General features: G+C 35.9%; 1 long non-coding RNA gene across 1 annotated transcript; it reads left to right on the plus strand.

Moving 5' to 3' along the window:
• The first annotated feature begins 1,600 nt into the window (after window positions 1-1,600).
• LOC148055707 (uncharacterized) lies at window positions 1,601-10,765 on the plus strand. Its single transcript, XR_015704870.1, has 5 exons — window positions 1,601-1,822; window positions 2,545-2,718; window positions 4,434-4,517; window positions 5,635-5,785; window positions 8,800-10,765. It is a non-coding gene; the product is annotated as an uncharacterized LOC148055707 (long non-coding RNA).
• Window positions 10,766-11,251: the final 486 nt, after the last annotated feature.

Consider the following 11,251-nt stretch of genomic DNA (forward strand, 5'->3'; position numbering starts at 1 on the left):
GACATAATCCCAAATTCAACATGCATGTGTATCTTAAATTGAAGGATTCATAGGGTTTCAGATGTAGCTCCTCATGGCTTTTAAAGGAAACAGTGAAGCATTCTCCAAATCATGTACAGGAAGAAAACTTCATGCTACTTTTACTTTTTTGTTTCCCATTCCTGTGTTAGTTTCGTAAACAAGAAAAAAACATGAAAGAAAAGAAGCCACAGCAATCCTCATATGATACTCTGCTAGCCTTAGGTAAACTAACCCTCTGTCTAAAAGGCTGTATAACTCATTTATATATAAAGTACAAAATGCTATTTAAAAAATAGTCCCACTGATGAGAAGGAAATGTCAGAAGACATGTTTAGAGAATCATCAATAAAACAGAGGACCTGTTCATCATGCCTGAAAATCCACTTGAGGAACTATTTCAAAATCTGAATAAGTCTTAAACTCTAGTCTTTTTGCCCTATGTTCCTTAAACATCCCAGTGAATCTCAAAGGCAAGGACTGTAAACTAAAAAAAAAAGAAAATAAACAAAAGAACTGAAGTTAAACATAGGCACCACTTAAGAGGAAAATTATGTTGAGAAAGGACATGGTAATGCATCGTGAAATTTGAATAATCAGAAAATCTATTCTTATAAAACACCTGTAGTTTTCTTTGAAGTATAAAAAACATTGATCAGTTCTTTGCTTTCACTATGCTAGGAAGTCCAGTGTTTTATAGAATACCAGCTAAAGTTGAGATTATGTCTTCAAGTTATTTTTTATAGAAGTTGCTAAAGTTGTACTTCAGAGTGCAGTAGTCTAGTTCAGAAATTGCTACTGCTGATAGGAGTAGCAGTGAAATTAGCTTAGCCTACAATGATACTAAAGCCTCTATACTCATAACTCGACATCAAATATATCATTAATTGACTATATTCAGTTCTTGGAAATGTTAGACTGCCTTATTCATTTTTACTGGCCTCAATAACAAATTATTTATTGATGACTGATGTTAGCAGGAATGATATTTCAGTGGAAAGTATTTACATGCAAAATCCTGTGCTCCAGAATGAGTTAACTCCTAGCAACATAGAAATGAGCTAAAATTTCTTAGAACATCAGTATTTTGTCCTTTTGCTTACTTTTGACTCTATTTGCTGAAAATTAATTTAAACACTGCCCCTCCATTTCATCATAGGTTACATTTAAAAACCAAAAAAACCTCTGTGTAATTAAGGATCACATCTGTAAAAGCCTTGCCCAGTCTGCATTAGAGATAGATGCATTCCTATTGACTAAAATAAAAGTTGACTTCACTTCTTTTGAATGAAAGGGAAAAAAAACCCAAAACCAACTAACAAAACAACCCACCTTTGAGTTTTGTATTTCTACTGAAAACTGGAATTGAAGAAATAGTCCAAGGGTAGGATTGTCACTGCTTCCTTGGGCTTCAAAACTAGCAAACGCATGTACAAACCTCACACTTAACATTTGTGGAAACATTTTAACTTTTGGAAGAATTAATAATTCATTAAGGTTTGGCAATTGTTAACATTACTTGAGTTTTTTGTTTTGTTTTGTATATGATTGCTCAGTTGAGTAGACGTGTTCAGGAGAAAGATTGTGTTTGGTTTAACTTTCGTCTAAGATTTACTGCTTCTGTGTTGCTCAAAACCACATGATTTGTCTGAGGAAATATTCCCTGGATGATCAGCCACTTGAATGTACCTATTTCTCTAAAATAATGTCATTGGAAGAGAGTTTTTAGTACTTTATGCGAATGAAGGAATGTGCAACCTGTCCCCTAAATCTCATCCTGGAAACTTTATGAGGAGAGTCACAGGTAAGTAAATGGGATTACAGAGTGTGGGACCCATAGCTTTTACAGGAATTAAGAATGATGTGGATCACATATGCGCCCCATGTTTCTTTACCGACTAAGCTGTTTGTTTGTTTGTTTTGGCCACAGTTGGAATAAGATCTTTACATTCTGATATCTGAAGTGTTTTATTGTCTTTAAGAGGATCCAGTCTCTCTGTAGAAGAAGCACAAATAAAACATGGTATTTCTTTTACATCACATTTCAGTCAGACTCACTTTTTTTACCCTTCTGAACTGATTTTTGAAAACAGAAGGTTAAAAATGTTTTACGCTTTCACTGTGCCAACTGAAACAAAACCAAATTTGAGCCATTAGCAAGTTACGAGAGACTATCCAGAGAGATTTCACAAGGCTCCTGTCTATGGAAAAATATTTTCTTTTCTATGTATTGCAAGTGTGATCACCAGTCAGTGGCAGACATTCAAAACAGATGTCCACAATTAGCCGTCCTGCAATTCCTGGTTGGTGTCTCTTGATGCATTTGTACTGATATGCAGCTATTGCCTCAAGAGTGGATTTCAGGTCAAATTTACCACTTGTTTACACTGTTTGCTGAATAGTCTCAGGGCTTGCTTGGATAATCTCGCCAGTATTCCTGGGGAAAACCTATGCTTTTTCCAGAACTTGAATATCTTCCTTGCTACCTAGTCCAACAGCTTTCTATTAGCCTGTTTTCCATTGCAGGTCCTGTATTGGATCCATATCTAGCAGACAAAACAGCCTGATGTATTTCCTAGGAAGACCTTGACTTCATCTGTCAAGATAACGTGTGCTTTGTAGCCAGCCTGACTTTGTTTGCCTACTCAAAGAAAGGAAAGAGTAAAATCTTGAGAATGCCAAGAACTTCAAGTCACGCAGGTGATGTTTTCCTTTAGGAAATCTGATTCAACTACTACTTCAAAAGTATCTGACCTAACTAGTTTAAATAGCCTGTGAACTAATATTCTTAGGGTACACCACTAAAATGTCAGTGTGGTTGCTCAGAACCTTGAAGTAAGAATTTGATATCATGGGCCTGATCACATCTCATGACTATTGCTATAGCTTATGTTTGGGTGGTGAGGAGTTTTTTTTATATGTTTTGGATAAGACTATGAGACTATAAACACCTCAGTAGAACAGAGAAATTACTGCAATTTGTGGAAATATACCCTTGCTAACTTACCCTCCCTTCTTGACACTTTTCTTCTGCTTCCATATTTTCAGTCATTACATAAAAATATACACATAATAGACATTTTTGTAGTCAAGATATATTAAGGGAAATTTTATTTCATATAATGTTGTTCCTTAACAAAGTATCACCAGTGAGTATACATTTAAAAACAGTTCCTAACAAGTTAGAAACATACCTTTAGAAACATTACTTCATCTGTTTTATCACCCTTTATCTTAGCCCTACACTATACTGAATTCAGTTTCCCCTGCCCTCTTTTACTCTCCTCTGGTGGTGAATGGCCTCTGGAAAATACTGGGTGTGGATAGACTTCCTTGCTCACTAGGGAAGAGAGGAGTTTTCCCATCACAAGAAGTGTTGGTTGTTATTGTTCCTCACACCCTTCTGAGTCACATGAATTAACTCTCTGCTTTTCAATGTCAGTCTTTTCAATGCAGGACAAGTGAAAAAAAGTCCTTAAAATCATGCCCTCTACTAAAATGCACAGAAAGTACCATTTACCAGGCACATGGACAAACTGCACCCTTGACATCTAACAATAAATCTTTGATTTTTGTGAGAAATAGTTAGGCATATTATATACAGTAGACATAAAGAGCATAACTTTTGCCTCTCAGTGAAGTCAGTTTATTGTGAGGTTATTGCTTCTTCATGCTTTCAATTAAGTTCTGCATGTTCATCCCTGTTATTCAGAGGGATTCATCAGTTGTACAGGCAGATCACATGCAAACTGAACAATACAGAGCTTTTTGCATGATAAAATAGTCAAATGCTAGCTATCCACCATAAAACAGAGGAGGGTGTATTGTATATTTTCAGGTGGGCAAAGGGGACTCCACCTATTTCCATTTGGGATTTATCACTAGCCTCTCTCATATTCATTCCAAAGATGGAAAATAAATTAGATCATATGAAACTCATAGGAGTTGCTGTTAAAATGGTTTGCTGGTTTGTCTTCAGTTCATACAGTTGTCACAAATGTACTGGAGGGAATGCCAATAAAATATTCAGTTGTCTAAGGCTAATATTTTTAAAATATAATCATCATATTTTGATAGTGAAATTACTTGTGATTTGAACTGTACAATAGACACATTCTTTGTGAAAGTTACATATTGTATTCTTCCTATTGCTAAGAAACAAGCCCCATCCTTTCCTTCCTTTGAACAGGACTTTTCTTCTAAAAATATTTCCTACAGATTTGACACTTGCAATAGATTAAATACACAGTAGAAGGTGTACAGTAAGGGAAAGAAAATAATTTTGATGCAACTATTCCCCCTTCTCTTTTTTCTCTCTTTTTCTAGAATACCTGTAGGGTAGGGAGGGAATGGAAACAGTGTAAGAAAGTTTTTGCCAGAATTTCTGCCTAAGAATCTGTTTTATACCTGTTCAGGAAGTGAAAGGATGATGTGAATACATTTTCTCTGAACTTCACCTCTGAGCATGCCAAAAAAACTCAAGAGTTTCTTAAAAAAAGGTATGTTACACATGGATAAATATTTGTCCTCAGTTCTAGGGCAAATCTCTTTCTAAAATGTTTGAGCTATAGCATAGTCTCAATGAGAGTGAGAACATTACCCAAATTCAGGATTTGTAACATTAAAAAAAGTAGTAAATTCTACATTTTTAAAAACCCAAATAATATACTGATAGAGATTTAAGTAAATTCTAGGCAGGCACTTTGTAGCATGTATTTAGTTCCTTACATCTAATTCCTTGCTTATTCTGTACAGTCCATCAATATTTTCCTGTAAAATATACCTAATTCTAGCCACAGCCAAATCTTCTACAAGAAATTCAATACACTCAGTTTCTTTAACATGTGTTCCACCCCTGCGCCCCAGCTATTATTATGCAAACTCAAGAGTAAATACCTTCTTGTATGAAAGTACTTACATTGTAAAGTGGAAAGTGTGATAAATCCTTGAAGATTTGACAGTAAATTGTTATCAGGAATTGAGTAGATGGCAGTGAATACATCCATAACTGGGATGAAAAGTGGCATGCTAAACACTCACACGTCAAATAATTTATTCATTTCATTGAAAGTATTTTGGATACTCACCAAAAAATGTTGTTATATATAGAATGTGAAAGAATATATTCTAAGTAACAAAGGGGAAAAAATTAATTCCACAATAAAACCAGTTGCAGAGGCTCAGGGTAAATACAAACCAAGTGTGGTCTTATTCAAGCATCACAGTTTTGCTATTCTCAAAAAAAGCAGTTCTTGTTTATGAAAAAAGCTACTGATTTATGCTAGGCTAATTCTAATATTTGGAAATATGTTTTCAAGTTGTGTTTTATAAAGCTCTCCCACACAGTCAAAAGACAGCCTACCATCCCCTCAAGTCCTCATTTAATAATTACAAATTATCTGCCTCTTCTGATTCAGTTCACATTCTCCCCATTTTCCCATATTTAACATTAACTGAAGCTGGCTTACAGAAAATGAATGCTTTGATCACTCACTCATCTAATTTGATCAACAAACAGCATTTTGGATAGCTAACATGTGAAAAATACCACCGTAAGTGAAACCCACCCTTTGAACTTTAGCACATATTGCTACTTGCTCACTTTTATTTTCCCAGGCTTCTGTAGACGTTTTTGTTATGACGAAAGCAGTACTGAAGAACTGTGACTTCCACTTATTATTTCAGAAGGTGTGTCGGAACAAAGCCGGACATGGAAACTTCTGCTTTTTGGAGGGGAGGAGAGGGAAGGGGTGTTATTTTTTCTAAGGTGAGAAGCAGGTCTCAAACAATAAACTTTACACAGGAAAAATTATTCATCTCTGATACTATTCCAGGGAAAGGGAGTGCTAAGCCTGAACATGCTAGAGGAAGTTTTACATACCTCATTGACCTCCAACACTCTCATAAGAGTGTCATTCAAAGATCTTGCTTGCTGGCTCATTTACTCTTTTCTGAAGGAACTTTGAAAAGGATCCACCAGCATTTTTTATTAAGAAGCATTTTATTCCAAAGGAAAAGGCAAATCAGGTTTTACACATTGAAATTTCCTTTGCCATAAAGATCAAATCCTGACTTGTCATATCGCCTCAGAGAAGATAAATTGCACTCCCTACTCCCCAGTAAAGGACACATTAGCAATTGTCCTATTCAAGTACATGTTAATATTTATGTAGTTACATGAAAAAAAGATCTTTTATTTTAAAATGTTCCCATAACAAGGGTACAAGGGTCTAAGTCCAGACTCACATTAACATTTAGTCTTCTAATGACTATAAAAATCCACAGCAACTAGGTACTAAAATAACTGTCAGTCTGAGCCTAAATAACTCACCAAAGAGTTAGAAAGGAAGTCTCCCTGTGGCAGAACAGGGAATCAGTTCCAAGTCTCTAAACCCCAATATCTCACGTACATTTCTGTAGTAGTAATTTCAATTTAAGCAGCTGCTTGGCCCAATTGTTTCTTTCCTATCTATCTCCCTCCCCTGCAAACGTCACCTTTTCTCTTATGCCAGTCCAAATATTAGTGTGGTGCTTGGTAAAACAGATCAGGGAACAGACACCCAACGATATGATCCATATATGTTCCAGGACCAGATAAAAAATGCTGCTAAATCAAAGCCACTCTAAGAAAGACTATAATAGATAAACATTGTTTTAAAAGAGACAAATACAAGAGACAATTCTAATGAGAAAACAGCTAATCTATACAAATATTCTTCACCTGGTTTAGAACCATTGATGGTAACAAAATGCTCACCCCCTCCCCCCCCCCCCTCAAAAAACAACCAGTTCAATGAGTAGATTTGCAAACAGTGGAGTTCTACAAAATCATGATTTACTTTTATTATGGTAGGGCTGCCAAAACTAATCCGAGGAGTTCAAACCACTTATACCAATTTAGATTGTCCCCTTCAAAAGTTGGTATAATTATGTTTATCCTATTTCTAACTGCAGAAATAACACGTTCTATAAATTATGAATAACACTACATTTGGGCACATTAGAATCTCTCTTTCCGTTTCCACTCCCTTTTTCCAGTCTCAATTGCTTGGTCTACTCCCTACTTTGTTTTCACCAGTTCCTATCTTTAAATCTGTTTCCTGCCTTCCTTCAGCATTCTCTCTATCTTCCCCAAGAAATAATAATTACCTTATTGGAAAGTGAACCAATAGTAGTGAAGAGAATATTTTAAAAGATTCACAAAGGTTAATATGGCCCGAAACGAGAAAAGCAATTTAGTCACTTCCAATAATATTTGTTACATGCTCACACTGCTGAGATAGTTTCAGCCTAGTGGATAGAAGGTTCCTAATACTGACAAAAAACTATGTCTTAACAACACTCCCAACCTACCTGCACCTTCTGCAATAGTTTAGGAAGGTCTAGACTAAGCAGTACTTCACAACATTAGTAGCCACAAGTTTTGAAAGAAAACTTTATTTTTTGCATCAGAATGATGTTGTAGCATTTAACACAGATCCAGAGAAAGACACACAAAAGCAATATGTGTCAGTCAAAAAAGCAAAAATGTGTCAGTCAATAAATCTATCCCAGTCAAACAACAGCTGCAATGCTACCACCACAGCACTAATCATATAACAATTAATCACATCCACTGTAGATGAATTCTGAGACTGATTTTAAACTGCACCACATAGTGAAGATAGCCTACATCTCATATAGTCCAAAATGTAGTTTACTCCCATATTCAACTGAATACTTTCTCTAAAAATATTAACTTTATAATTGCTTCCTATTGCGTCATCTGGGAAACACACACATGTAAGAAAAGAGTTGTAGAGCACACTGAATATCTTTTCTAAACACAGTTGTGCAGATTTGTAGAAGAGGTTTGGCTGGCAAAAGCGTTAAATGCTTACACATCTATTTGTGTGGCTTTTGGTTATTTGTCACAAGCAATGAATCTAACTGTTCAAAGTTAGCAACAAACCCTGCAAAACAGGATTTTTTCTTTCCCTTCCTTACCACAACATCCAAGATTCTTAAATTCAGCTCATTTGTCTATATAACTTCCCCATAGAAAATAAAGCCACTGCTTTGCTGTGATATTAGATAATTAGGAAAAGATTTTTTGGTGTTTTGTTTTTTTTGGGTTTTTTTCTCTCCTTGGTTTCTTCCCCATGTCTGATCTTTACTGACAAATTAGTTGTGCACTTTAGCTTTCTGTATGACACACTGTAAGGCTTCTTTAATTAGCCATTCCTTGACTCAGGTTTCTGAACAGTAGATTTGTTAATGTGAAGGACTTTATAACTAAAAAAGTACTAAAAAAGTAAATTGATTTTGTTATGATGCATTATCATAAACTGTATAGGCCATAACTAAACAAAGTTGTACCTCTGAAAAACCGGCTATCAAATGCTGATTAGCTGTCAGTTTCATTCTTCTAAGCCAAAAGAGGACATATGGTAGCAGCCTTTAGGCCTGCATTATTTCATTCGTATAAGAGCAGGGCTATAAAGTCTACCAGAAGAAAAAGAAGAATTGGTATTACAGTTTGATTTTTAATTGCTGAAAATTAGTTGCATTACTGTGAGTATTGTGACGATAATTTTCCTCTGGGTCAGACAGGTTTTTCAAGGAAGCAGAACTGTAAAACAGCTATCCCTAACATAATTAATAAATCATTACTATTTAACTCAGTTTCTTCCATGGAAGAATTATTATCTCTCTGCTGCACATATTCTCACATCTTTCAGTGTGTAATATTCAGTTATCTCAGAAGCTGATGCATTTACTTTCTTTCTTTTCTTTTTGCAGGATGAATGTTTCATGCCTGTGAAACAAGTTTGGTAAAAACAACCAACAAAACCCCTGCACCCACTTAGTGCAAAGGGTAGGAATCACCAGAAAACCATTCATGGATATGAGCTTATTAGCAAGAACCTGCACCATGGCACAGAATAAGGATCCTGGACATTTCTAACCTGTATCTGACAGCAAACACCCAGAAAAGATAGCAACCAGCTGGAGATAAGAGGATGACATAGTTTTAAAAATGCCCGAATCTTTTGCCAACCCAAGCTAAAGCACAGTGTGTGAGCATATGTGAGGTATCTAGGGAATAGTCTGCTGGATAGGTCTGCCTCCTGATACCACCTCAGACTATTTCAAACAGGCAAGAACATGAAATAATCTGGCCCACTATACATGCAATGACTGCATCCACAGTTAAATAAGAGGTTTTAAAAATGTACCTCAGATTTTCTGCCAGCTAATAACTGACAAATTATTCCATCTTGTGTTTTCCTGAGGGCATTGGCACTTCATTTGTCAAAGGCAGCTCTCTTTTATAACCAGTATTTTGAATGTCCAAACTTTTCCACACACATATATCCTAGAAAAATAAGAAGATGCTGCCTATTTTATCTTCCCCTGTAGGTAAACTCTCCTAAATGAATAAACTGAAGTTTGAGATAACACAAAAGAGTTTGGACTCTTAGTCAGGTATCAGATTATATTAGATGTTAAAAGGCTTGGGAAAAGGTGTATTCTGTGTTAGATGTGGTAAAAGGAACAGAAAATAATTTCTGGCCTCAAGAAACTCAGTCTCATTGCTTAACATGCAGCAAGGGGATGAGACGAACAGAACACAAAAGAGAATTTAAGACAGTAAGGAAATATTCAAGTGAAAAAATTAGAAGAAAGAGGAAAATCACAGGTCACCACTTGCAGAAAGGATACCTCTCTATTGTTAAACATAATAATACAAGTGATGGTAGTGAGGGGGATTGAGTTGTTTTTCCTCAAGGACAGATTTAAAAATGAGTAAAGCAGTGGTTTTATGAGCAGTGAGATCCTCAGGAGAGAGAGCAGACAGCTGAGAGGTCCTTCAGGTAAAATGGTTAAAGGATTTTGACTGATGCCTAATGGCAAAGTTCCACCTAACTGCATCAGAATGTTGGGACCCTGAAAAAAAATTCATATAGTCAGAGCTGAAAAATAAGAGCGTGATCACATGTATTTTACATGTGTTTAAGAATGAAAATAGGGAAAATATTAAAGCTATAAAGGGGAAAAGTGGCAATAGTCACAATCTGAACATTAAGTTGACAGTATTCAGTACTTCACCAACATTCATCTTAACAGAAACACTCATCAAATGTTGGTTATGCAGTTTTGGTTGTAAAGGTAAATATTGGGGTGGGGTATTGGCATGGCAGTCAGTCCCAGCTAAGATCTGCTAGAGTAGGTACTCAGAAATTTGAGTTATCCTCCCTTTCCAGTACAAGGACATCTGTGTCGTAACTCAGAAAAGGGGGAAAGTGAGAAAAAATGGTAATAAGAAAATAATTTCTCCCATCCTAAAGACAGAGGCAGACCATTTTGTCTTTACATTCTGAAGGAGGTTTCCTGAGAAGATGGAGTTGTTCTTTTCCATCAGCTGAAGGTTCCCCAGCGTATTTCATGGTCAACTATGAAATACAGTCAAAGAGAGAAGAGCTCCTATTTAATAGGAGAAAGCAACTACCTTAGGGTCCAGAGACATAGGCATGCCACAGTAGTAAGAACAGTGAATCCAAATACAAAGCTTGATCTTGAAGCAGTAATGCAAAGAAGATCAGAAAGAACTAGTGAATTATGCTTAGTTAAAAGAATTTGTTTAGAAGTACTTTGTGACAGCAGTGACTTGAAGGCTGAGCTTTGCATGAGCCTACAGTATGTGACAGAAGATCTGTGGGGCAAGAACCAGCTGTGTTAAGATTTGTACATTCACATATATTTGTCTGCTGAATAAAAAGACATACATCTTTCCTGTTTGGCTGTTCAGTAATTTCTTACTGCTCCTGAACAATTGTTGTCTCTCCCAGTTGATGCTGCGTGCATCACAAAGATGTGCAACACTTTGCTGTTACTTAGGGATTAAAATATGTAAGTTCAGACATGATTCTGCTTCCTCCACAGCTGCAAGTAAGATTTTTCCATTAGCTTCTCTGGTGCAGGAGTAATGGTTTTAATGTTCTTACCACACCGTAAACACCCAGTTTACAAAACAGAAGGATGACTAAAATGGTGACAACAGCTCTTTGCAATGAGAAGTAAAGAAAAGACTACATCTGGAGGAACATGATCAAAACATTCCTTGTAAAAAACTCTCAAACAAAGAGCATAAAAGTTAACTCAGCCAGGATGAGAAAGATTTTAGTTATCAAGTGCAATTGTCTTTTTTTTTTTTTTTTTAATGCCTTACTTTTAAGGTGATTTTAAAGTG

This window comes from Nipponia nippon, unplaced genomic scaffold (genome assembly GCF_047370975.1).
Source record: "Nipponia nippon isolate SJK-2023a ecotype South Korea unplaced genomic scaffold, ASM4737097v1 scaffold_2, whole genome shotgun sequence".
NCBI classification, from domain to species: Eukaryota; Metazoa; Chordata; class Aves; order Pelecaniformes; family Threskiornithidae; genus Nipponia; species Nipponia nippon.